The sequence below is a fragment of the Sander lucioperca genome, chromosome 21 (genome assembly GCF_008315115.2).
Source record: "Sander lucioperca isolate FBNREF2018 chromosome 21, SLUC_FBN_1.2, whole genome shotgun sequence".
Classification (NCBI taxonomy): domain Eukaryota; kingdom Metazoa; phylum Chordata; class Actinopteri; order Perciformes; family Percidae; genus Sander; species Sander lucioperca.
Genome location: NC_050193.1, coordinates 17,692,764 through 17,715,455, shown reverse-complemented (window position 1 = coordinate 17,715,455; position 22,692 = coordinate 17,692,764). Strand labels below are relative to the sequence as shown.

Here is a 22,692-nt window from a genome sequence, read left to right as displayed (position 1 = left end):
CTAGTATTAGTTCAGTTTGAGTTTTTGAAAAAGGCTTAGTTTTTAAGTATTGTTAGCTAGTTTTAGTTCAGTTTGAGTTTTTTAGAAATGTTTAGTTTTTATGTATTGTTAGCTAGTTTTAGTCCAGTTTGAGTTTTTTGGAACGGTTTAGTTTTTATGTATTGAGTTTTAGCTTTACAGTAGTTTTTGTTAGGGCCAGGTATAATGTCTCAGAAGTATGTAGCTACATACAGTATACAACCAAAATACATAGTTGGAGAACTGTGTAGGAATGGCCATGAAGTTTAAATCTTTTGTTATGGAAATCAACTTCAACCTGACCCCAGTTGATTAACATTAGACCTGTGTTGAATGAAAATGAAAAGTAAATGACATTTGATCTACTACGATATTTAAATCATGTTATTTAAAGTGGTCATATTATGCTTTTTGGCTTTTTCCCTTTCCTTTATTGTGTTATATATCTTTTTTGTGCACGTTATAGGTTTACAAAGTGAAAAAGCCCAAAGTCCACCCCAAAGGGACTTACCATCTCCAACAGAAAACACTGTTCACAAACTGCTCTAAACAGCTCTATTGTAGTCCAGCCTTTACTTCAGAGACAAATCTGCGTCACTTTGTAACACACATTATAATGCTCGCCTAGCTGCTAGCGTGGCACTCCCTCATGCTCTGCAACTGACTAGCTAGCAGTACTTACTGAGCATGTGCGACTCCCAACAAAGATGGAACAGAAGTGCGATGCCTCACTCTGTAGCTAAAACAGAGAGCTCAACACACAGGGTGAAAAGAGGAGCTGCAGCAATGTGCAGTACAACGAAAATATGGTGTTTTCTGAAAATTAAACCATGTAAACCTATTCTGGTACACCCTCTAAATACAATTATGAACCTGAAAATGAGCATAATATGAGCACTTTAAATCTTCTTTTACTCAGACAAGACTGCATGTGAAAGACAACAGGGATTAATTGTGAAGCAATTGCAGCACAGAGCCATCTCCTGGAGAGTCACAGCCGTTTCTGTGGTTCGGTGCCCCGAGAGTTGATGGAAATTCATGCTGTCTCCTGTTTTTCTGTAGTTATTATAGCTACAAAACTAAAAGTGAAATTAATTGACCGGTACATTCATTTTTTTTTATTTTTTTTTAACCAGGCAATATCGTTTCAGTTTGGTTTTCATTTCAGTTTGGTTTTGATTTTGTTTCAGTTTACAACAATGTTTTCTTACTGCTTATCTTCGTTTTAGTTACACTTTACGATAATACTGCGGTAGCCAAAGACCCATTTACCCATAGCTTATTTGCCATAACAACGATGTTTCCCTCACCCTAACCAGTCTTTGCCATGTGCAGATATTCAAAGTTTAGCAGAATAGTCAGTGAAATAACGGTACGTGCTCTAGGCCAAATACTTGAAATGTAAATGCTATAAATATCAATGAGCGCCACGTCCTGAATGTAATTTTAATCACATATTTAATAAATAAAACAGAGTTACAATTAGTGTGAGCTAACTTTTTAAATTTCCGAATGGTTTCATAGCACTTTGGAATGGAGCCCACCTATTGTCCCGTATTCTGTAATAATGGATGCAACACGAAAGAGTGTTTGAAGCTCCCACTCCTCCTCTCCTTCTGTCAAACCTCGACTACAACACCTTAATTTGTTTCCAGACTACATTGTTGTCACCCTCTCCACCCCCTCCTTCCCTCCCCATCATCCGTCTCTCGTCCGCCTCCTCCTCCTCTTACTCCTCCACCTCTCCCCTCCCTCGCATCCAAATTCTCCACTTTTTTTTCCTTCTCCCCACCGTTCCAGCTCCGTCTCTTAGTACTCCTACTCCTCCGTAACATTCGGCTTATCTCATCCCATCTCCCCTCTCTCAGGATCTCTGCTTCTCTTCTCCTCCCTCAGCTGCCTCCCCCCCCCTTCCTCCCAGTCCGGTTCTGTTTACGCCTGTTTACCTCCATCGTTCCACCAGATGGTTTGTGTTAAAACTCTACGTTTGACAGCTCAGATGATTTTTTTCCTTCTTCTTTTTTAGATATTGTTTTAACATCGGGGAGATTGCTTAGACCTAGAGGAACACAGAAGCAGGACAGGCAGGGGGTAAAAGGAAATTAAAAAATGAAAAACCCTGACGTATTGAAAGCAATTATTCCGTCAGGCAAAGGGCAGCAGTCATCACAGGGCCCTTTTTTGGTTTGGTTCCCTGTGTTACTTTTTTTTTTTTTTTCTTTTTTTATAAATAAATAAAGGCACATTTAATGCAATATTGATTTAAATCACATCTGTTAGGGTGATTTCATCCACCCCCTCTCCCTCTGCTCCAAGTCTTTTGGAAGAGAGAAGGGCCCCAGGCTGCCAGAAATAATTGCTTGTTTGCTGGTATTTACTTGAAATCTGTCAAAGATGGAGAGAGAAAACGAGTAAGTGCAAGAGTTAGTAAGAGAGACAGAGAGAAACCACTCGGCCACTACACAGATCATTATCTGCTGCTTGTCTTCCTGCTGCTGACGAGGAGTGTGCGTGCGTTTGCGTGCACGTGCACGTGCACGTGCGTGACATTTCAGAACTACGGGAAAAGTGTCTCAAATACAAACTCACTGGGTGCGATCTATTTAAACCGTTTTAAGGTGGACGAAAATGTCAACCCAAAAATAAAAAACCAAGCCACTTCCATTTGCAGAAGAAGACTTTGAGATAAGGTTGATAGCTCCTAGAAGCTAGTAAGGGGACCTTGAGATGAGATTGTTTTGTCATAAATCAATCACACTTTCCAACAAAGAGAGACGTCTTCCGTTAAAGTCGATGCAAACCAACGCTGTTTTCCAAATACCTATCAAAGGAAGCATTGCTTTGTGGTATTTGTTATGGACATCAGTTCCCAGAAAAATTCAAAACTTTATTAAAATGACAGTAAATATCTTGCACTAGGTAGTGAATACTGAGCCATTAAAGATGTCCCAGGATTACTTCCATGCTCAGCGACCTCACGGTGTGCTCGGTGCTGCCACTGGTGGCCAGTAGCTATATTGCAGCAATGGTAGTGATTTTAAACAGGACTCTGCTTTTATACATATAATTCCGGGGCCACTTTTCCAGTCAGTGAGCAAAGAAGAGATGCTTGATTTGACGTGGTTTGTATTGACTTTAATAGAAGATACATTTCCCACTCATAATAAATCATGTTTCTGTTTTTGCCCAATCTGTTTTATTTCCACTTTAAAAATGTGCTCAGTTGCCCACTGGCTCTCTGAGAGTTAGATGAGAACATTGACACCACTCTCATGTCTTTGGGTTAAGTATGTAGCTACAGCCAGCAGTCGATTAGCCTACATGTAGCCTAGCATGAAGATTGGAAACGGGGAGAAACAGCTAGCCTGGCTCTGTCCATCAGAACTTCTAAAGCTCAGAAAGTAACACGCTGTATCTCAGTTCTTTCATTTCATTCATCTATTCTTTAGCGTAGCTCGACGTAAAAACCACAACTTGTCATTTTGACATTTTCTACTTGTGTATGTAAAAACATGTTAATTAGTGAGCTTAAAATGTGTTGGTGGGCAGACTTTTGAACTTTGGACAGAGCCAGGCTAACGATTTCCCCGTTTCCAGTCTTCATGCTAAGTTAGGCTAATCTCCTCCTGGCTCTTGCTCCATACACACAGACACAATAGTGGTTTTAATCTCTCATCTAACTCTCTGCAAGTAAACAAATAGGTTTTCAAAATGTACAACTATTCATTTCATGCTCAACATTCTTCCCGCCCGTGCGACAGAAATGTCCCGAGTTTCGTGAGATGACTATCCAGGACAAAATGTCGAGCGCATTGCCTGGCACACATGCTGATGTGGGCTTTGTGTGTAGTCTGTGGGCGACCTGAGCACGAAAAGCCTCCTTATTGCAGTGTATTTAATCCTGTGCCATAGCAGTTTGCAGTTTTCCAGTGTGCTGTCTCCTGAGCAGCATTAGTCTGATTATAGCGCTGCTTATTTGGTAGGGAGGCCTCCGTCTGCAGGTCTGCCTGACGTTGTGGCCTCTGCCAACGCGCTGTTCCCACTCTCTCCCTCCTCCTCCTCGTCTCCTCCCCTCAGCCTGCTCCCTTCCCCTCCTTCGCTCGCTTCGTTCCCTCCCCAAAGAACCACAAACAATAAACCCTCTGTTACATTTAACCTCCTCACGTGTTTCCCTTTCTCCCTCGGTCCCTCCCTCTCTCTCTCTCCCTCCCCAGTTCAGTCTCTTACGCACTAGTTGCTTTCTCTCTCTCTCTCTCTCTCTCTCTCCCTCTCCCTCCCTCTCTCTCTCTCTCTCATAACATTATAGCCTTTTCGGGTTCTGTCGTCGGTCTGTTACTCATCTCTCCTGGGTGTTTTGGGACTTGTTTGTGGGCTTGGAGCATACAGTTGAACAAAGACAACACACACACACACACACACTCTAACTTGGTCAGGCCACCGCTAACTCTCCCACTCCAAACCAGTGACAGCGGTGATTAGTATCTCATAACAGCTTAGATTGTGTGGAAAGTGGGTGTGTTTGTGTGCATGTTAGCTGGTATAATAGCCTAAAAGTAGCATTACCACTCATCATAGCTCCACAGCAGCAGCTGCGACAGCGGAGGGACAGCAAACAGATTTGGCGTAATCTTCCCCTAATGAGATTGGTCCCCCATTCCTGCATCTTTATGGCTGGCAGACAAGCTGGCAGACAAGCAGGCTGACACTCTGTAGCGTTTTATGGGAGAAGCATCACTAAGACAGAGTGGAGCTGATGTCTGGGAGTCAGTAAGTGAGACATGTGGAGCGTCAGGCAGGTTGTAATGTAAAGAGGCTGTTCATCATTAGCAGAGCGCCTGCTCTACCAGGTGAGCTACCCAGGCGCCCAACTAAAACAACTTTTTGAACATACACATTTTCCACCAAAACAAGTTCCTTCCCGAAGGCTATTATGCAGCGGCACCGTGGCTCTGTCTGCCGCCTAGCGCCGTCCAAGACGATTGTGATTGGTTTAAAGAAATTCCAATAACCACTAGCCAGACCCTCCTCTGCAGCGCTGTGGAGGAAGGTCTGGCAGAGCGAGACTAGCTGGGCAGTAAGTTAGTCCAATGAGTAGTGTAGCTGAATGATTTTGGAAAGTAATCTCAATTGCAAATTCTTTTTTTTTTTTTTTAACCACTATTGCGATTTTCAGTCAGTGCTGATACAAGTTGGTAGAGTTGCCCCGCGAGGTAGCAATGTTAAATGAACTGATGACTGTCCCTTTTTTGACACTAAAGTTTCCGCGGTGTCGGGTTCTGTCGAGGTCAAGGTACAGCATAGCGTGGCAAGTTGATGCTTCCTCTGTAGACTGCTTTACCCTCGCGGGTCACAGGACCGCAGTGTAACATATCGCAATATTATTAAAATATAAAAAATGCAATGAATCATTCAGCACCAAAGAATAGATAGAGGCTGGTAGGATGGTAGGCAGACGGCCACCAACTCTCAGGATGTGGAAGGCACACATGACGGGCCTTTATCTGATGGCCTTCGCTGGTCAATTAGATCAGAGCACAGTTCAGCAAAGAACAATTAATTCTCCAGATTAACATCCTCGCTGGTTTCTCAGAGCACTAAACCAATTCGCTTTTTTTCCCATTTGGTGAATTTCATTATACAGTATATCAAGATCCAAGGCTGTTTTTAATGAAAACAAATTAGGTTGTGTGAGCGTATGGCTAAGAATAGGTCACTTTCTTTTTAAGTTTCTTTTATCCGTGAAGGTAACATTCTTTTTTTTTTTTTTTTTTTTTTTTTTTGATTAATCTTGTCTGGATTGACCGGTCTTGTCTGGGGCAGACTTCACCCACAATGCACTCTGAGCAGGGGTTTTGCGAGGACTGACGCAAGCAGGGGTTAGCTCTGTAGCTCACGTCAGGTGTGGTCGCCTCTCTACCTGGGATAACCCTGCTGATGTAGGGCGCCACCTGCTGGTGCTTGGCTGCAGGGATTTTTTTTGATTTACCTTGTTGTGGAAGAACATTTGAACATGGAACATTTTTTTGTTCTGGGCTGCACACCCGATCACGCTATCCTCCCTGGACTCCCTGGGGGGCCAGCCCTGTAAACAACGAACGTCTGTCTCTGTCATTGAGTGAGTGATGAAGTTATGCTATTGGTTGGTCGACTTGGAGTTTCCCCATTTGCCGTTGTTCTTTCAAAATTCATTAATTTATTATTTATTTCAAGTTCATTTATCAGGGACAATGCACACTAATAATACATTAAAAAGTCAAATGTGCCAGAATAATCCTGGAGGCTATTTTACATCCGCTGTCCCAGGACGTTTGAATAGCAACGGCAGTGTTTCCACGGGTGACGTCTTCGCCTCTGTTATCAATCATCTGATCCACTTCCTCAATGCTTTCACGGTTGTTACTCCAGACACAGGCAGCCTCAGTTGAGAAATTTAAGTGTAGTTCTAAAGTGTCGCATTTTTTCGTGCCACTTTTGATTTATCTGTATAAATATATATTTTCCTGTATAGGCCTTTTGTGTTTCAAAAAGGGTGTTTAAAGTTTGCTAAGTTATAAGAGTAGCAGAGAGAGAGAGAGAGACAGGTGTCGGCGATCAAAGCAGAGAAGAAATTCGCAGTAAAGTTGTCGAGTGGTAGAAATATGGACAGTGTAGGTTTCAGTTCGCCCATGAATACACGCTCATCAAGACCCAATTAAAGTTTCTGTGTCTTGCTTCCTAATAGCTGGCACATTCATAATTGGTCTGTTTAACAGTTTAAGAACAAATAATACTGGGACCACTACAGAAAATAGCAGATGAACATTTAATATCCAGCTATATTTAATACGCCACTATGCTACTGTAGGTTTCCAGCTAGTCTTAGTACTTAGTTGCCATCTCTCGCTCTGTTTTTCTTTCTCTTCCTTTGCTCTTTCTGTAACAGGAACACACACACACACACACACACACACACACACACATATACACACACGCGCACACACACAGCAGTCGTAATAGCAGGGTTAGAGTGCTGGGCCGACCACTGGACAGTGTTTGTACAGAATGCTAGCATATGTCAAACCTGGCTTATTGAACTTAGACCGCAGCCTGAAACAGCCCACTGCTCAGCTTAGAGCAGCACAGAACTACTCTGGGCCCACAGGGCGCACACACACACACACACACACACACACACACACACACACACACACAGACACACTTATATGCATGCACAGACATAAACATTGTCTATATATGCATGCATACATACATATGCAAAGACACACACACACACACACTGACAGGGGTTACTCGGTACGTTTTCAAAAAAAGAATTACCTCACTTGAGCCATTAGGAGGCTACAGGCAAAATGAAAAGCAGACAGACAGACAGAGAGAGAGAGAGAGAGAGAGAGAGAGAGAGAGAGAGAGAGAGAGAGAGAGAGATAGAGCGAGAGAGAGGGAGGTGGGGTGGGGGGGGTGGTGGAGAAAGACAAAATGTCACATGAGTTTGTGTGATGCATATTCATTTTCATGTAAGCTGATAGGCGTGCTGATGATCAGCTTTCATCTTGTGTGCACTAATGACCTTAGCAAACGTACTTAACACACGTTGTTACACATGATTACACAGGTGCCTTTTTGTGTGTGTGTGTGTGTGTGTGTGTGTGTGTGTGTGTGTGTGTTTGTTGCTTGCGGACACCTGTCCCTGTGTTTAAAGCAGTGTTGGACGGTAGCGCAATACAAACGTTCTTTTTTCAACTGCAACTCCACTACCGCTCAGAGTCATCTTTGGAGAACGGGCAGAGCGGTGAACATCATTGGTCTGTGCTCATATGGCTGTTCTCATAGGGAATGACATGAATTAAACCGCTCCACTCTGCTCTTGTTGAATCAGCCTGTGGAAACCCAGCGTAAAGCACAATCTATGCTGCTGTTAGGGATGTCCTGATCGGATCCGAGCCAACGTGGACATTTTTTTTTTAACTAATCCGGGATCACTCTGATCACCTTACTCCAGTCATTTTACTTCAGTAAATTCTACACCATTCTAAGAAGAAGTTGATTTTATGTGTAAGTTTTACAAAAAGTTAAATGTATTAAGCTGAAGACATCTTTTACTTACTTTGTTCACTTAGTTATTATTTTTGTAAGCAAAAACAGTGTGCAGCTAGGAAAATACAAGTATTGGAACGGGACTCAGTATCGGCAGATATTCAATATTTAAAAAATCGGGGGTCAAAAAAGCTAATCGGGACATCCCTAGTGTGCTGCGACCTGTGATGACTGTGCATCCCACAAATTTTCCCCGCCCCGTGTGACGGTCACATTGAAATCGACCCGCGTCCGACCCAGTAGTTCAGGGGATACATTTGATCAGTGATCATCATGTATATCCCAGTAAGGTCGCTATTTCTACGTCTGTCCGTCAGGGGGTGGATATATATATATATATATATATATATATATATATATATATATATATAAAATGTAGTCTTCAGTGTATGTAATTACTTTTCCAATGAGAAATATGTTAGTTTTGGTTACATATTTGAAGTATATTGCCCATCACTGGTTATAAGCAGCTGTCTCAGTGCCCTAATGCAATAAAGGCCTCGGTCCAGGCTGTATTAGAAATAGTATTAAGGCTCCACACAGCTCAGGTACCAGGTATCTGAATGCAGTATAAATAAATATATATATATATTGTGTCACTTCCATGTTTACAGCCTTTGAATGATGTCAGTGGTGTTTTTAACGCATAACTATAAGACGTCATCCTTCTTGTTCCTATTTAAGCCAATCTTCTGAACAGTAACACTGCATGTTATCCACTGAGGGAGGATGATGCCCAGAGGATCATCTTGTTAAAGCTCATCTAGTACCACAGTGTCTATAAGGCCCTTATATGACTCTTAAGGGATACTCAGAGACCCACTGTGGGTGAAATTAGTCCCAGATAATCATCTCCTTGTGGGCTACAGCCACTCTCAGCACCAGGCCTGTTTTACACCCCATTTACCAAGAAGAGAGGGAAGGATTTGCCTCAGTGACCCCTTTGCTGTGAATCTATATAGCTGGTGGAATGGATGGCGAGAAGAGCTTTTCCTCCGCCGTTTCTCAAATGAACACTTAAAATTAAGCAGACGTAAATAAGCCTGGGATTGTAGATGGAAGAGGACACAGCTGGAGTTGACCGGTAAGGTCTTTTCCGATTAACAGCAGGCCTGCAGTACCCATAAGACAAAAAAAGAGCAGAGACTGGGAGAAAGAGCCGTCCTTTCTTGGGAAGTGTCTCTGTAGGATGATAGATCGCAAGGACGCTCGCATCCCTTCCCCCTGCTCACTTTTCTCTATTCTGGTTCCCTTTCTCCTCAATCTCTCTCTCTCTCTCACCCCGCTCCCCCCCTTCAATCTCCCACACTTCCCCTGCTCCTCTCTACCCGTCGTCATTGTGTCTTAAATCTCTCTTTCCGCCTGATTTTGTCTGAAAGGTGATAGAGGAGGTTCTGGCTATAGATTAAAAAGAGGCTCTCTATAGATGAAAGGAGCTGTGTAGAATCAACACATTAGACAACCTTGCTGCTACACATCCCCCTTAAAGTAACAGTATGATGCAACACACGCTCTGTCTCTCTCTCTCTCTCACACACACACACACATATGTACCGTACAGAGAGAGCAAGAGCACTACGCATTAAGATATCTTGCCCGTGGGAGGAGAGGTACGCCAACAAGTAAGGAGATGAATAGTGTTAATGCCTGTTAAACCACATATGTTAGAATCAGATGGGAATACGCCGAGTTCTTTCCTCCCTCGAAGCCCAATATGAAATATATCTCCCTTTACATTCAGCCAAGATGTGTGTTTTTAGGAGTGATTTGTGTGCGCGCGGACATACTGTAGTCGAAGTTGGGATGACAACAGAGAGATGTTAACCTCAAGAGCAGTGAGCATGCATACATGCAAATACACACACACACACACACACACACACACACACACACACACACACACACACACACACACACATATGCACAACTCGCTGTGGTGTCCTGAGCCTGTGTGGCCCGGTGCTGGGATGTGGACTGAAGCAGGAAATGTGTGAGCCATGAAGGCATGTGTTTATGCTGGCTGCAGTCGGCCATCACCAGCCAGAGGGAAAACAGACACCAGCACCGCTTCATTTGCTCTCCTTCTCCTCCAAAACCCTCAACGTGATCTTTTCTCACCTCCTGCCTCTCCCAAGATGTCTTCCCTCACACTGCTCCCCCCCCCTCCCCTACTCCCCCCCTTCTCACTGTTTTTCTTTTTTACTTTTCGACTCTGAAAAGTAAGCTGCAGCTCACAGAAAATAAAACCGAGGCTAACTCTGTATTTAAGGAAAGATAATTCCCATAGTAACACAAATGTATTTACACTTTAAAGAGCAACATGAGCCCACATGAAAAATCTGTTTCTAGAAACAAATATTTCAAAAACCAACAAAAATACTCCACAGCAACAGAAGTATCCCCAGTGGGGATTCTCTATTGCCTAATAAAGATAAGTTGTTTAGATAATGACACTTAAATAAAAGAATGGATACACATTTTAAGACAAATAGTGAAGCAGTGAGACAGCGTTAATAAAATGAAAATGTAATAACCCTAAGTAAATAAAGGCAGTCTTGCAGAACTTGGCTGTTCTGCTCCCTGTGGCTGGCCCGAGCCCTGAATCAACAGTTAGCTCTCATCAAGGCCATTTTTCCTCAAGGTTTGGACAATAAAAAGTCCCGTCACACAGTTGCATGGCTTTCAGTATTTCTCTATTTGTTAGACAGCTACATTAGCGTAATTATTGCCTGATGTGGCCTGTGCTGTGTGTGTGTGTGTGTGTGTGTGCGCGGTGCAGTGAAGTGACCTGCAGCAGTGTTAGATTGGGATCTGCTCTCTGCTAATGAAAGGCGTTGGAGCATGGGGGAGCAGACACTAGGGCGGTGCAATCAATCGAATTTGAATCGCAATTTCGGCTTCTAACAATCACAAAAACGATGCAATCGAGAAACAGTTATTTTGCACGTAAACTCATATTTTGTCTCGTGTTCTGAAGGGTAATTAAAAAAAACGTTCATCGGGAAGAGGTATTAAAGGGTAACTACCGTTGTTTTTGTGTCTAAGTGACTGATGGGAACAACAATCTTTGACATTGGTCCAGTATTAAGCGAGATGGCTGCAGTCGGCAGCGGCAAAACAAGCTACAATGTAAGTTAATAGGGCAATTGTAAAGCTTGTATTTTACTTCACAAAAGTGCTTGTTTTGCCACTGACAGACTCAGATTAATATTCTAAGTGTCTGACAGCATTATGGAAAGGATTTCTAAGGCGGTCAACCTTTTTGTTAAAGAGTAAGATCCTTTTTTTTTTTTTTTTAGACATATAAACATCCGCAAAATTGCGTTTGCTAAACCCACCAGACTCCATGTAAATAAAGAGTAATTTTAGCATCGGAAAATACACTTCATTCAAAGTCGCCAGATACAAAATAAAACTATGAAACGCCGTTTTGGTCGTCTTTCCACTTTTCCATCACAACTCTAGCTTCGGTTCTTGCCAATTTAAAGGGAGGTTTGAGGTATGTTTTGGTAGTTCGCTCGACAGCTGCCTCCAGGTCTTTATGGCTGGTTGCTGTCCAGGATCATCCCCCATTGCAGACAGGAAGCCCATTTCTCACTATATGGCAAGTTTAGGGACATTGATTATGGCAATAATCGCATCTCACAAGCTAACCTTCTCATCAACAGGTAGTATTCATCAGGCTGGACAACTAGGGCTGGGTATCGTTCAAAAATATTCAATTCCAGTACCGATATAAATACCATGACTTCGATACCGGTTCCTAAACAATACTTTTTTCAATACCAATTTTATAAAACAAAAAGAAATGACAACATTACACATTACGGCACAAATCTTTTTATTTATTTTTCAACTCCTACTCCGTGAGCCCTGTCTCTGTGCGTAGCGTAGAGTTTTTCCTGCCTGTCTCTACAACGTGTAACATTAAAACTAGGGATGTCCAGATCCGATCACATGATCGGAAATCAGGCCCGATCACGTGGTTTCAGACTCGATCGGAATCGGACGTTACCTCCCGATCAGGACTCGGATATATATGTATATATATTCTCATTATTTTTGAACACATCTATAGTTATGCGGTGGCACAGAGTTAGACCCTTTTGACTCCACACAGAAACAGCAACGCATGCGGCATGACATCACTTTGTTGCAGAGACGCTATTGGTTAAATGCCGGCAAAGTAGAACACGGAAGCAGCTTGAAGCGGAAAGTGCGAGTATGTCTGCGGTCTGGAGGTATTATAAAGTTGAATTATTATAGAAGTATCGGTTCGGGACTCGGTATCGGTAGATACTCAAAATCAAATGACTCGGACTCGAGGGCAAAAAACCCTGATCGGGACATCCCTAATTAAAACTGCCAATCAGCAATTCGGCACCCAGCCCTAACGACAACTTTATGCAGTTAAGAGAGTTTTGAGAATCCTCACAGAACAAAAGTAGCCTATAGTGTGGTGTATGAGGTGTGTGAGAGGAGGAGTGATGTAATGATATTAATGAGTTCTGGAGGAGACGGCACGTTAACACCGAGTTGAACTTCTCTGATATTCTGTCTCTTCTATCTCTCCCTCTCAGCCACACACCGTTCTTCTCGCTGCTCTGTCCATCTATTTGGGTGCCTATGAGAGAACACACATGCATAAGGTTAACATGGGAATAAAGGAAAGCACAAAAAAGAGCTGGAGGTTATTACATTTTTATTCCGTCTTTTTTAATAAAACGAGCACTCTGAATATGTTGGGGGACAGGAAAGGGGGGTATATATAAAAGCCTTGTGCAAGTACAAGACGTGAACTGAGAAGTTTGATCGTAAGTAGAAAAGGAGGGCTGTCAACATGTTGCACAATTACACTTTGATGAATCCCAAAAGTCTCTTTCAGTCACAATCTGCCAATTTGGATCAAACATCCCCTCTGTGTTTTGTCTCTTTTGGGCATTACAGTGAGAAAATGTGCAAACAGCAGTGGTGGAAGAAGTATTCAGATCATACAAATTCTGCAATGAAAATGTTAGTTAAGTCAAGTATGTAAGTATTATTGGGAAAATGTACTCAAAGTAAAAGTACTCAGTGCAGAAAAATCCTCCCATTTAAACGCTGGAACCTAAGTGTTTAGTCGGCTAATCATTTCAGCTGTGCCTAATTTATAATAAAACATTTTATAAACTACGTGTGTTTTGTGTGTAAAAAAACTCTTAATTTGTAAAGTAACTAAAGCTGTCAGATAAATGTAGTGGAGTAAAAAGTACAATATTTCTCTCTGAAATGTAGCGGAGTAGACGTAGAAAGTGGCATGAGAAGAAAAAGACTCAAGTAAAGTACAAGTACAGAACTTGAGTAAATGTGCTTAGTTACATTACAGTACAGAAAAACAAAGACAGCCTCTAATCCTGCACCTACCTGCACTCCCCCCCCCCCCCCCCCTCTGTGTTTGATATCATTATTCATGGCAAGCTGCTGATAGTGATGGGAAATTGGTCGACCCAGCAATGCAGATAGAGATAGGGGATCATCAGCGGGTCAGCTCAAGAGTCCAACCACGGTCAATGTCAGCGGGATCTGTGAGGCTAAGTCCCAGTGAGCGTGTGGATCCCGGTGATTGAGTGATTGAGCGCTTAGTGTTTGAGCCTGCGGACAGCCCAAACAAGTTAATCTCCACCCCCACCACATCCCCCCCACTAACTCCAGATCTACAGCAGAGGGAGAGGAGCGGAGGCAAATTTAGTGGACAGGGCTTTAGTGAGGCTAGTAAAAAAAAAAAAAAAAAAAAAAGCTCCTTAATGATTTAATCAGCGGAGATATTCATGTGCTGTAATACCAGGGTGCCCCGCTCAGCTCTGTACACAGCTCCGAGGCCGATGTGATCGGGAGCATTTGTGATTATGGAGCCGGATTAACCGACGACGTTGTGCTTTTTTGATTGGGGACAGAATCTGAGCCGGAGGTCAGGCTTGTTTGTTGGGAATAGGATGATCCTTTTTTTGGAAAGAGGAGATCCACTTAGAGTTGCAGGCATGCAACCTAAAATATTACCGTTGCTTTTTTTTTTTTTCTCACACAATCCAGATTGTGCCCTCAGTAGAGCCGGATGTCAATTCTTTTTTTTAAGCGGGTGTGTTGCCTTCATTTTAATGCAACTGCGAACGTTGCAATTACATGGTTGGCATCTTTAACCCCCTAGGCGACCAAGACGCCCTATCTCGATATTTTTAAAGTTCCTATCTGAAATGTGTACATAGCCCCAAGTATCAAAAACTGTCCAGAATCATGATTGAAAGCATGGTCACATTCTTCGTCTTTTAAATAAGAATTTAGCTTATTTTAGACCGTATTTCAAATTTGCAAAGTTGTACAGCTGTAGTAAGGTATCAAAAAAACTTTAGGTATTGGTACCCAAACTCGGTATTCAAAACCCTCAAACAATAGCCTGACCGATCCGCCAGCTGCCACAGTGCAGGAGAGCAAGTGTGGCTCATTGTCGATTGCCTTATCACACACATGCATGGTCATGAATGGATCATATAGCTGGTGAATAATCCATGTAAGTCGGTGTGTCCTCTCCTCAGAGTGGTGTGTAGCTAGTCTTTATGCACCGCTAAGCAAGCTTATCTGTTGTGTTTCAGCTGTAAAGCCACGGGTCTTAAAGGTGCTCAAGCCTGGGAGGCCCTCTTAGTCTGACCCCAGAGTAACACTGGGAGGGTTGTTGCATTAGTACGACCCGTATAAACTGGGATAGATGTAATGGGAAAACCGTTAAATACATTTTAAAAAAAAATGCAGTGTTCAACGTTGAGTTTTTTTTTTTCCCTTTGCCGGGTTGGGCAAGTGATAATTCTACTTGCCCAAAGTCAGTTTTTACTGTCACCTATACTATACTAACCTGCAGCGCCAGATTTTCAAAATAAAACGGGGACTACGGTGCCCTGTAGCTATGTATTTCACACACGCAGCTGCTTCTCACACACAGTTTGTTTTCTGTGAGTTTGACTAATTTGATTACAAATAGTACATTGGGGTTGGGGGGCAAGAGATCAATGATGATCGGGAAAAAATTATTGAAAACTTGCCCGACGTGGCATTTTACTTGCCCCGGGGCCATCGGGCCCTTATTGTTGAACCCTGAAATGTCATCTAAAATCCGCAGTCTATGAAGATCAGCACTAAACTAAACTGGAATGGCAGATTGTTCCTACCAAATTGCAAATCGCACGGAGACAGAAATGAATTGGACTCAAGAGCAGAGACCAAAGTCCAAGTGTAAACACCCCCGAGTCTGAGACAAGTAGGAGAGACCGGACTGGGTAACTACAGTCCTGGATGTGCCCATGAGGACGTCTACTGCAGCTGGCTGGCCAGTACAGACTGTGGGCTATGTAAGCAGCACATTAAGGAAGTTTAAAAGTAGAGCCCATGTGGAAAATCTCTTAGGCGGTGATCATGAAATTGCCACCTGTGTTTCTTCACTGACGTTGATCTTGGCTCATTTTTAACTGTGCTGACTTAACATTTTGATTGGAATAATCAGGGCCTTCCTTCGAGGGCAGAGTTGTTTTGCACTCTTGTTCAATGTTACTTTTTTTTTACCATTCTGTGGTTCCTCTGTGACTTGGGTTTGCTAAATGAAGGAGACAGAGAACTTAAGAAAACCTTGCCAATATACTTCCTGTAGGTTAAAGGATGGGGAAGAGGTGAAAGAGGAGAAGGAAAGAAGAAGAGAAAAAAGAGGAGGTGGAGGAGAAGAAAGAAATGAAATGGAAAGATCCAACTTCTCAGATCGCACCAATTACAGGAACATTCAGGAGCCAGTTTCTGCAGAAAGCATTAGCAGCAGTTCCACAATCTCTTCCCCTCTCTTTCCCCCGCTCGCTGTGTCCTCGCTTCATCTCTCCTCCCTCTTTTCTTTCCATTTAATCTTACTATCCCAGTGGGGTTACTAGTGGTGAGGTACTTCCTGCTGTAAGTTTTCCTTCAGTGTGCGAGTGCTCTCTCCCACAACACCCGGAGAGCAGTGAACCAGCACTGGAGCATTCGAGGACTCAATGCAGCCTACTGGAGGAAGAGCAAGCCGCAATGCAATTTTTTTTTTTTTTTTTTGTGTGTGACAAAACTCAACAATTGAGCTTTCGCTAAGCCAACGGCATATTCAAAGTATTCTCCAGCGTGGGCAAGGGGAGGGGGGGCAAGAGATCAATGATGATCGGAACAAATGATTGAAAACTTTTTGTTTAACCAAAGGTTGTTATTTTTACTTGCCCCGGGGCCACACTAAACTGGAAAGGCAGATTGTTCCAGTTCTTACCTAGCAAATTGTAAATTCACGAAGACAGACACGAATTGGACTCAAGAGCAGAGACCAAAGTCCAAGTGAAAACACCCCCAAGTCTGAGACAAGTAGGAGAGACCGGACTGGGTAACTACAGTCCTGGATGTGCCCATGAGGACGTCTACTGCAGCTGGCTGGCCAGTACAGACTGTGGGCTATGTATGCCCACAACTGTTGTACTCGTTCGGATAATGTGCCGTTTACAATAAAGGTGACAGTTTACCATCAAAATTCTGAGTGATGTGAGAAACAATGGGTCCTTGATTTCAGAGATCGACAAAATCAGGCTTCTCATCTCTAGTCACTAACCATCTATTCGCCGGCTCAAAGGAGTCAGCCGGCAGATTAGCTAGCTAACGTTAGCCCCGTGAGTAGAGATGGTCTGATACCATTTTTTGCTTCCTGATACCGATTCCGATACCTGAACTTGCGTATCGGCCGATACCGAGTACCGATCCGATACCAGTGTGTCATATATTTTATTATGTTTTAACAGCTGTATACTACTATCCCTGTATGGATGTGATATGATTTCTATCTTTGTTGTACGGTCGGGCTCAGGTTAAACTCTTTGTGAAACATGAACAAACACAAACAGTCAATGCCACAGAACTTTCTTTTTTTATCCAGTTTGATAAAGTCAGTTATAACGGAAAAAGAACATAAATAAACTACTTTAACGTAGATTTTCTTTAGGGCTTTATTACATGGTATCGGATCGGTGCATAAACTCCAGTACTTCCTGATACCGATACCAGCGCTTTAGGCAGTATCGGAGCCGATACTGATACTGGTATCGGAACATCTCTACTCATGAGTTGGTTGAAAACGCTGTCTCTGGGTGACTTTTTATTGTTCTAACCTGACTTGTTTTGAAAAGAGTGTCTTGTGAAAGCGCTCCTAAATATGCACATAATGGGTGCATACATGATATAATACTAAAAGCCTGAGGATAAAGCTTCATGTCCCAGGTTAAAAAAGAAAAAGTCAGGATCCTAACTGTTGACAATCCATGCAGCAGACATGTAATGCTAAATAAAAAAACAGCATAATTGTTCTTATTTTCAAACTTTATGTTTTCACCTTTTTAGCGCTACAAAAAAAAAACTTTTGGCAAACATCACTCTATCTTGGGTAGGGGTGTAAGAAAAAATCAATACACTTGAGTATCGCGATATTTTATTTTGAAATACTGTATCGATTTTTTTTTTTTTTAAACATTCAAAAATATTCATGTAAGACAGTGGTTTATGTTATGTTTAAACCCCCTACCGCTAGATGGCTATGCTGAGACGCACCACTAGTGTCCTCGCCTAGCAGTGCCTGACTTTTTGCTAGAAGCTAACATTGTAGCTATGGCTGAACTTTGTTCTACTTTAGCATGTACAGATTTGCTCAGTAAGAACCTGTAAACCACAATCCCAAACTGGCAGTTTGATTTTCTGTGTACTGAATTGTTTACCTAAAGTAAACTTCTTTGACTTTTATGAACATCATGTCTTTTTTTAAATATTAGTTTTTCTAAAATTATACTTTAAAAATATCATTATCATTATTATTATCATAATATTGCCTTACGCACAGTATCGAAATATATTGCAATATATTGAATCGTGATACGTATCGTATTGCCAGATTCTTGCCAATACACAGGCCTAATCATGGGTAGCAATTGCTTCCCCAAATCTGATAAAGAGCATAGCAGAGCTGCTAATATTAGCCTAAACTCCTGAATAGCATCCACGACTGACTCTCACACGGTTTAACGTAATTTGTAGCACAAAATAATATAGTTAGTTACTGATATGCTCCTTGTATGTAACGCTTGGTTATTACTGTAGGTATCAAGTTAGTTAGCCAGAAATGCTAAAGAAAATTGCCAGTTATGTTAGAGCAGATAAACACACACTTTAATGCTTTCCTTAAACTTTTGTGTGAGTATCACTCTTACAAGAGCCCTGTGGACACCACACATATTTTTCGTGTTACACCTGTTTATCTCTCTAACAGCAATTTATATTCAGGAAAACATTCAGAAATTTTAATTCAGTATCTATATGCTTTGTTAAACACTGCAAATTCTTTACATTTGGCAATGAGGAAACTGTCCTGGCTCCAATGAACGGATCTTTGGCTGTGTCTTGTTTGGCTGTCTGTTCGCTCTCTCATGGGACGAATTGTTTTCAGCCAAAATCATCTTCCCCCGCTGAGATTTCTCTTGACTTAAATGCGTTTGAAAAAGAAAAAAAAAAAAAAAAACATTTTGCCCAAACGCCAGAGTTTGCTTGTAATGTGAAATTCCATCTCGAGAATAGATTATATTACATTGAGTTTCTGAATCCCACATCACAGCCGTTCCTTTGGCAGATCGTTCTAAACGTTGTCGAGATCTTTTGACCCCTGACTCGAGGGATGATTGCTGCCGCAGATGTAGGACTGTATCTCCATGGCTCATAAACACCCCAAAGGGATGAGAGGAGATGCACGGAGAGAGCCCAGAGCACAGCGGAGTTCTCTGATCACCATGACTGTGCCTTGAAGACAGCACCAGACCCTCTCTGGGACCAATAGAATGCAGAAAAAGGATGTTGTTAAGACAGAGATGACATGTTAAGCCAAGTTCAGGCCAAAGGTTACTTGCAACGCGTCTGTTTGCAACGTTCTAAAACCTGCCAGTTTACACCAATGCGACAAGACCAGATGGTGTATCATTTCTACAGCAACAACTCTTTGTACTTCCGTTCTAACTTCCGACTTTCAGGCTTTTGTTGCCTTGTCTAAATATGAATGTGGCTAACGTTGGTGATAGTGACATACTGTACTTGCAACATTTCTAGTGATGAATTAGCAGAAACGTTTTAAGGCTCTGATTCACAGTTTTGTTCTAGGCTCTCCCTCTATTCAGTCCCGCTCTAGCTCACTCGACCAGATTACGGTGCTCGCGGCCGCTCGCTAGCCTCTGTCTAGTCTATATTGACGACGATTAATTTACCGGATTGCTGTTGTGCCGCCGGAAATTCCGCCGGATGTCCGTCCCCTTCCCCTTTCTTTGTGTTGGCATTCTAAACTCTGGTAGATTTCTGAGGACTATGGTTAACTGCTCCTCAGATCTCTGCAGGGTAAATCCAGACAGTTAGCTAGACTATCTGTCCAATCTGAGTTTTCTGTTGCACGACTAGAACAACTTTTGAACGAGCACGTTTCTACCAAACAAGTTCCTTCCCGAGGCTATTTTGGCCGTTATTGCGTCCGGCGCTTAGCGCCACTCGAGACGATTATGATTGGTTTAAAGAAATGCCAATAAACCAGAGCACGTTTTTCTCCCATCCCGGAATGCTGTGTGGACTAGCCAGACCCTCCTCCTTAGCGCTGTGGAGGAAGGTCTGGCAATGCGAGACTAGCCACAGTCTAAAACTCTGCCATTTTGACCAGTTTACAGTTTGTGACTCATAAATCAAATTGATTATAAATCATTTTATTTCTATAGTTTGTAGCTAACTTTACAAGCTGGCATTCACTATTGGCTGTTAAAACGGGTGACGTCAAAAACCAGCCGCTGGCGACTTGACCAGCTGAGTCGCAGGCGGCAGCGTCAGCCGGCTCGAGTCGGGCTGAGACGGGCCGGTTCGTACTGCTGCAACCTTTCCCTGCGACGTTCTTAAGCGGTTTTGAATCTTTGGTCTGAACTGGGGTGTTATCGCTTGATTCGTGACTTGACAGTGCCGTCTCAGCATGTTTGCACATCTGGGAATACCATATCTGTGCAGGCCACAGAGGTGGTGATTACCTCTAATGACTCACTTTCACTTGGGAGGTGTGGTAGAACAAGACAGGAGGTATTACTGGAGGCATTTGATTTCAACGGGCTCACGTAAGCACACCTTAGAGTCAATGGGGGATAAGAATAACTGATCCAGAGACCAAAAAACATCATGCAATAGGACAGGAGGCTCGCTGCTCTTGTGTTTACAAGAAGAAGAGCTCTTTTTGTTCCTCTCTTTGTCCACACGGCTTATTTTTTCTTTTTTTTCAATCCAGCATTTTTGTGTAGGTGTGGCGAGCAGCCCACATGTGGACTTTTTTTTCGGGCAGCGGAATTTGAAACTAAAGCAAAATATACAGGTCCTTTCATCAAGCCTTGCCACGGTGAGGGGAGAGAGGAGGGAAAGAGACAGGCAGATGACCATTAGTCTGTTCTCCTCCACTCTAATTTCACTGGACGATAAGTGAAATCACATGTTGGCAGCAGCTCTAGTGGAAAAGACGGAGCAGAAGGAGAAGAAAAGAGGGGCGAGTTTCAGGATAATGAGGAGAAACGGAGCAGGGCAGATAGATCTGATAAGAAATGAATGTGGTAATAATAATCACACAGAGAGACGTACTGTAAGACTTGGTAGCATTTGTTCCCATTTCAGTCAAATCTGGAACTTGAAACCTGGCTGGGATGCATATGCAGCTGTGTTTCTCCTGTAATTTAAATGACACTGTTGCTTTGCACCTACTTGTTCACATTTAGTTAGGAACAGAGGAACAAAACATGACATACAGTACAGTTTGTAATCAGGTGGATGCTTGAGTGCTGAAACTCTGGCGCTTCCGTTTTGTAGCATTGATATGAACTTGTTAGCAGCTTATTTACGTCCAGCAGATACAGATCAACATTAGCATTCATTTGAAGTTGTGTCTGTGTCCGCCGAATGAATGTAAGTGCAATATTCGCTCTTATGATAACTTTGTTTTTGGTTTCCAGCAACTCCTGAGGGGAATATCTGTCTCTCTAGCTACTAAATGCTCCACTATGTTCATCAGCTAGTCGTTAACTTTGTCCAGTCTGTCATCTGGTGCTGGGAAGGGTAGTGCCCAGTGGGTTTATTAGAGCTTTTGCGCTGAAAATGACGCAATGAGAGCAGTGAGGCTGGACCAAAACAGTAAAGTGGCTGGCCTGAGCAACTGGCAAGAGTTATATCCTCGGTATGTTCCAAACAAAGTGCTTGTTGGATTGTCGAGCAGCTAATACGGGGCAACTGTTTGTGATAAATTGGGACACTTTTTGAAACGGACAATCAAGCCCACTTTACGCAGCGATTGGCCAGGTGTGTGGAGATTTTGAGAGAGTTTGAACTTCTCTCTCAAGCGCTCCCTTTTTTGTTTTACTTACGTTCCGTTATCCCAATTTGTAGACGTTTAAAAGACACCGAATTCTAAAAGAGAGATCAGGGAGGGAGTCGGTTGGCAGTTATGACGGTAGGCTTTTTGCACCATCTTTGCGTGTGGTAGTTCGGAACAGGTATTTAAACTTTTGCCTTTTTAAACGTGGAACGAAGGACACACTGCGTAAAATCGCTTCGCATGGCATTATTTGCATTACTCAAGTTTGATCGCCGGATTATATTGCGATCATTTGTGTTTACTTGAGTTACTCGCGCCAGTGCAGAGCTGTAGGCACACACAACATTTCGTTAAAAAAATGTTTGAAAAACGAAACGGCGTCGTGTCTGGATTCATAACATCATCCGATACGCCAAAACAACCACCTCATGGTGATTTGTAACAATTCTTAAATAATGCTTTGTCAGGTCTGTCCGCAAAGACGACAAGCAAACAACAAAAATATTTCAACAAGCGTCATTTGCATCGGCCGTCGGAAATTCCTGTGTATTTGCGTCTTTGCATTGACTTTGTACGGTATCCCGGAACGCAATTCACGTGAAAAGTAGCCGGTGTGAACACGACATAAGTCAGTTTCTTGTTCATATGAAGCATATGGTATAATTTGCGGTCTTGAAATTTTCTCTGCCCTCTCAGGAGATTCAAACCAGTAACATGCTTCAGATTATTCCACCTTTTCGCAATTGATCCCTCAGCGGGGCCACTGCAGTCTGTCTGTTGTCAGTTTGTCCTGTGCCATCTGACACAAACCTCCATTGATCTCCTGACTTCTACTGTACACCGCAGCAACGCCACCCAGCCGCTCGTTTTACCTGACATCCCCAGCCATTACACAGCAAGTGCACATTTCAGTCTCTCCTCCTTTCACTGTCCCTTTGTTGACTGGCCTCCTCTTGGACGGCAGCCAATGACACAGACAGTGCGAGTGATCTACGTGAGCGGCATTTAGCCACCCCTCCTTCAACCCTCTTCTTCGCTCACTCTCTCCATCCTTCCTTGAGCCTGCACTGTCGACAGCCCTCTAATCCACAGCGAGGTATAATCCAGTCCCTGGTGCCAGTGGTAATGCAGGCTTGATTTCATTA

The 22,692-nt window shown here is 42.8% G+C and overlaps 1 protein-coding gene across 29 annotated transcripts in view; it reads left to right on the top strand.

Moving 5' to 3' along the window:
* Nucleotides 1–22,692, top strand: part of nfixb (nuclear factor I/Xb) — a 171,751-nt gene that overhangs the window by 88,452 nt on the left and 60,607 nt on the right. The window lies entirely within an intron of this gene.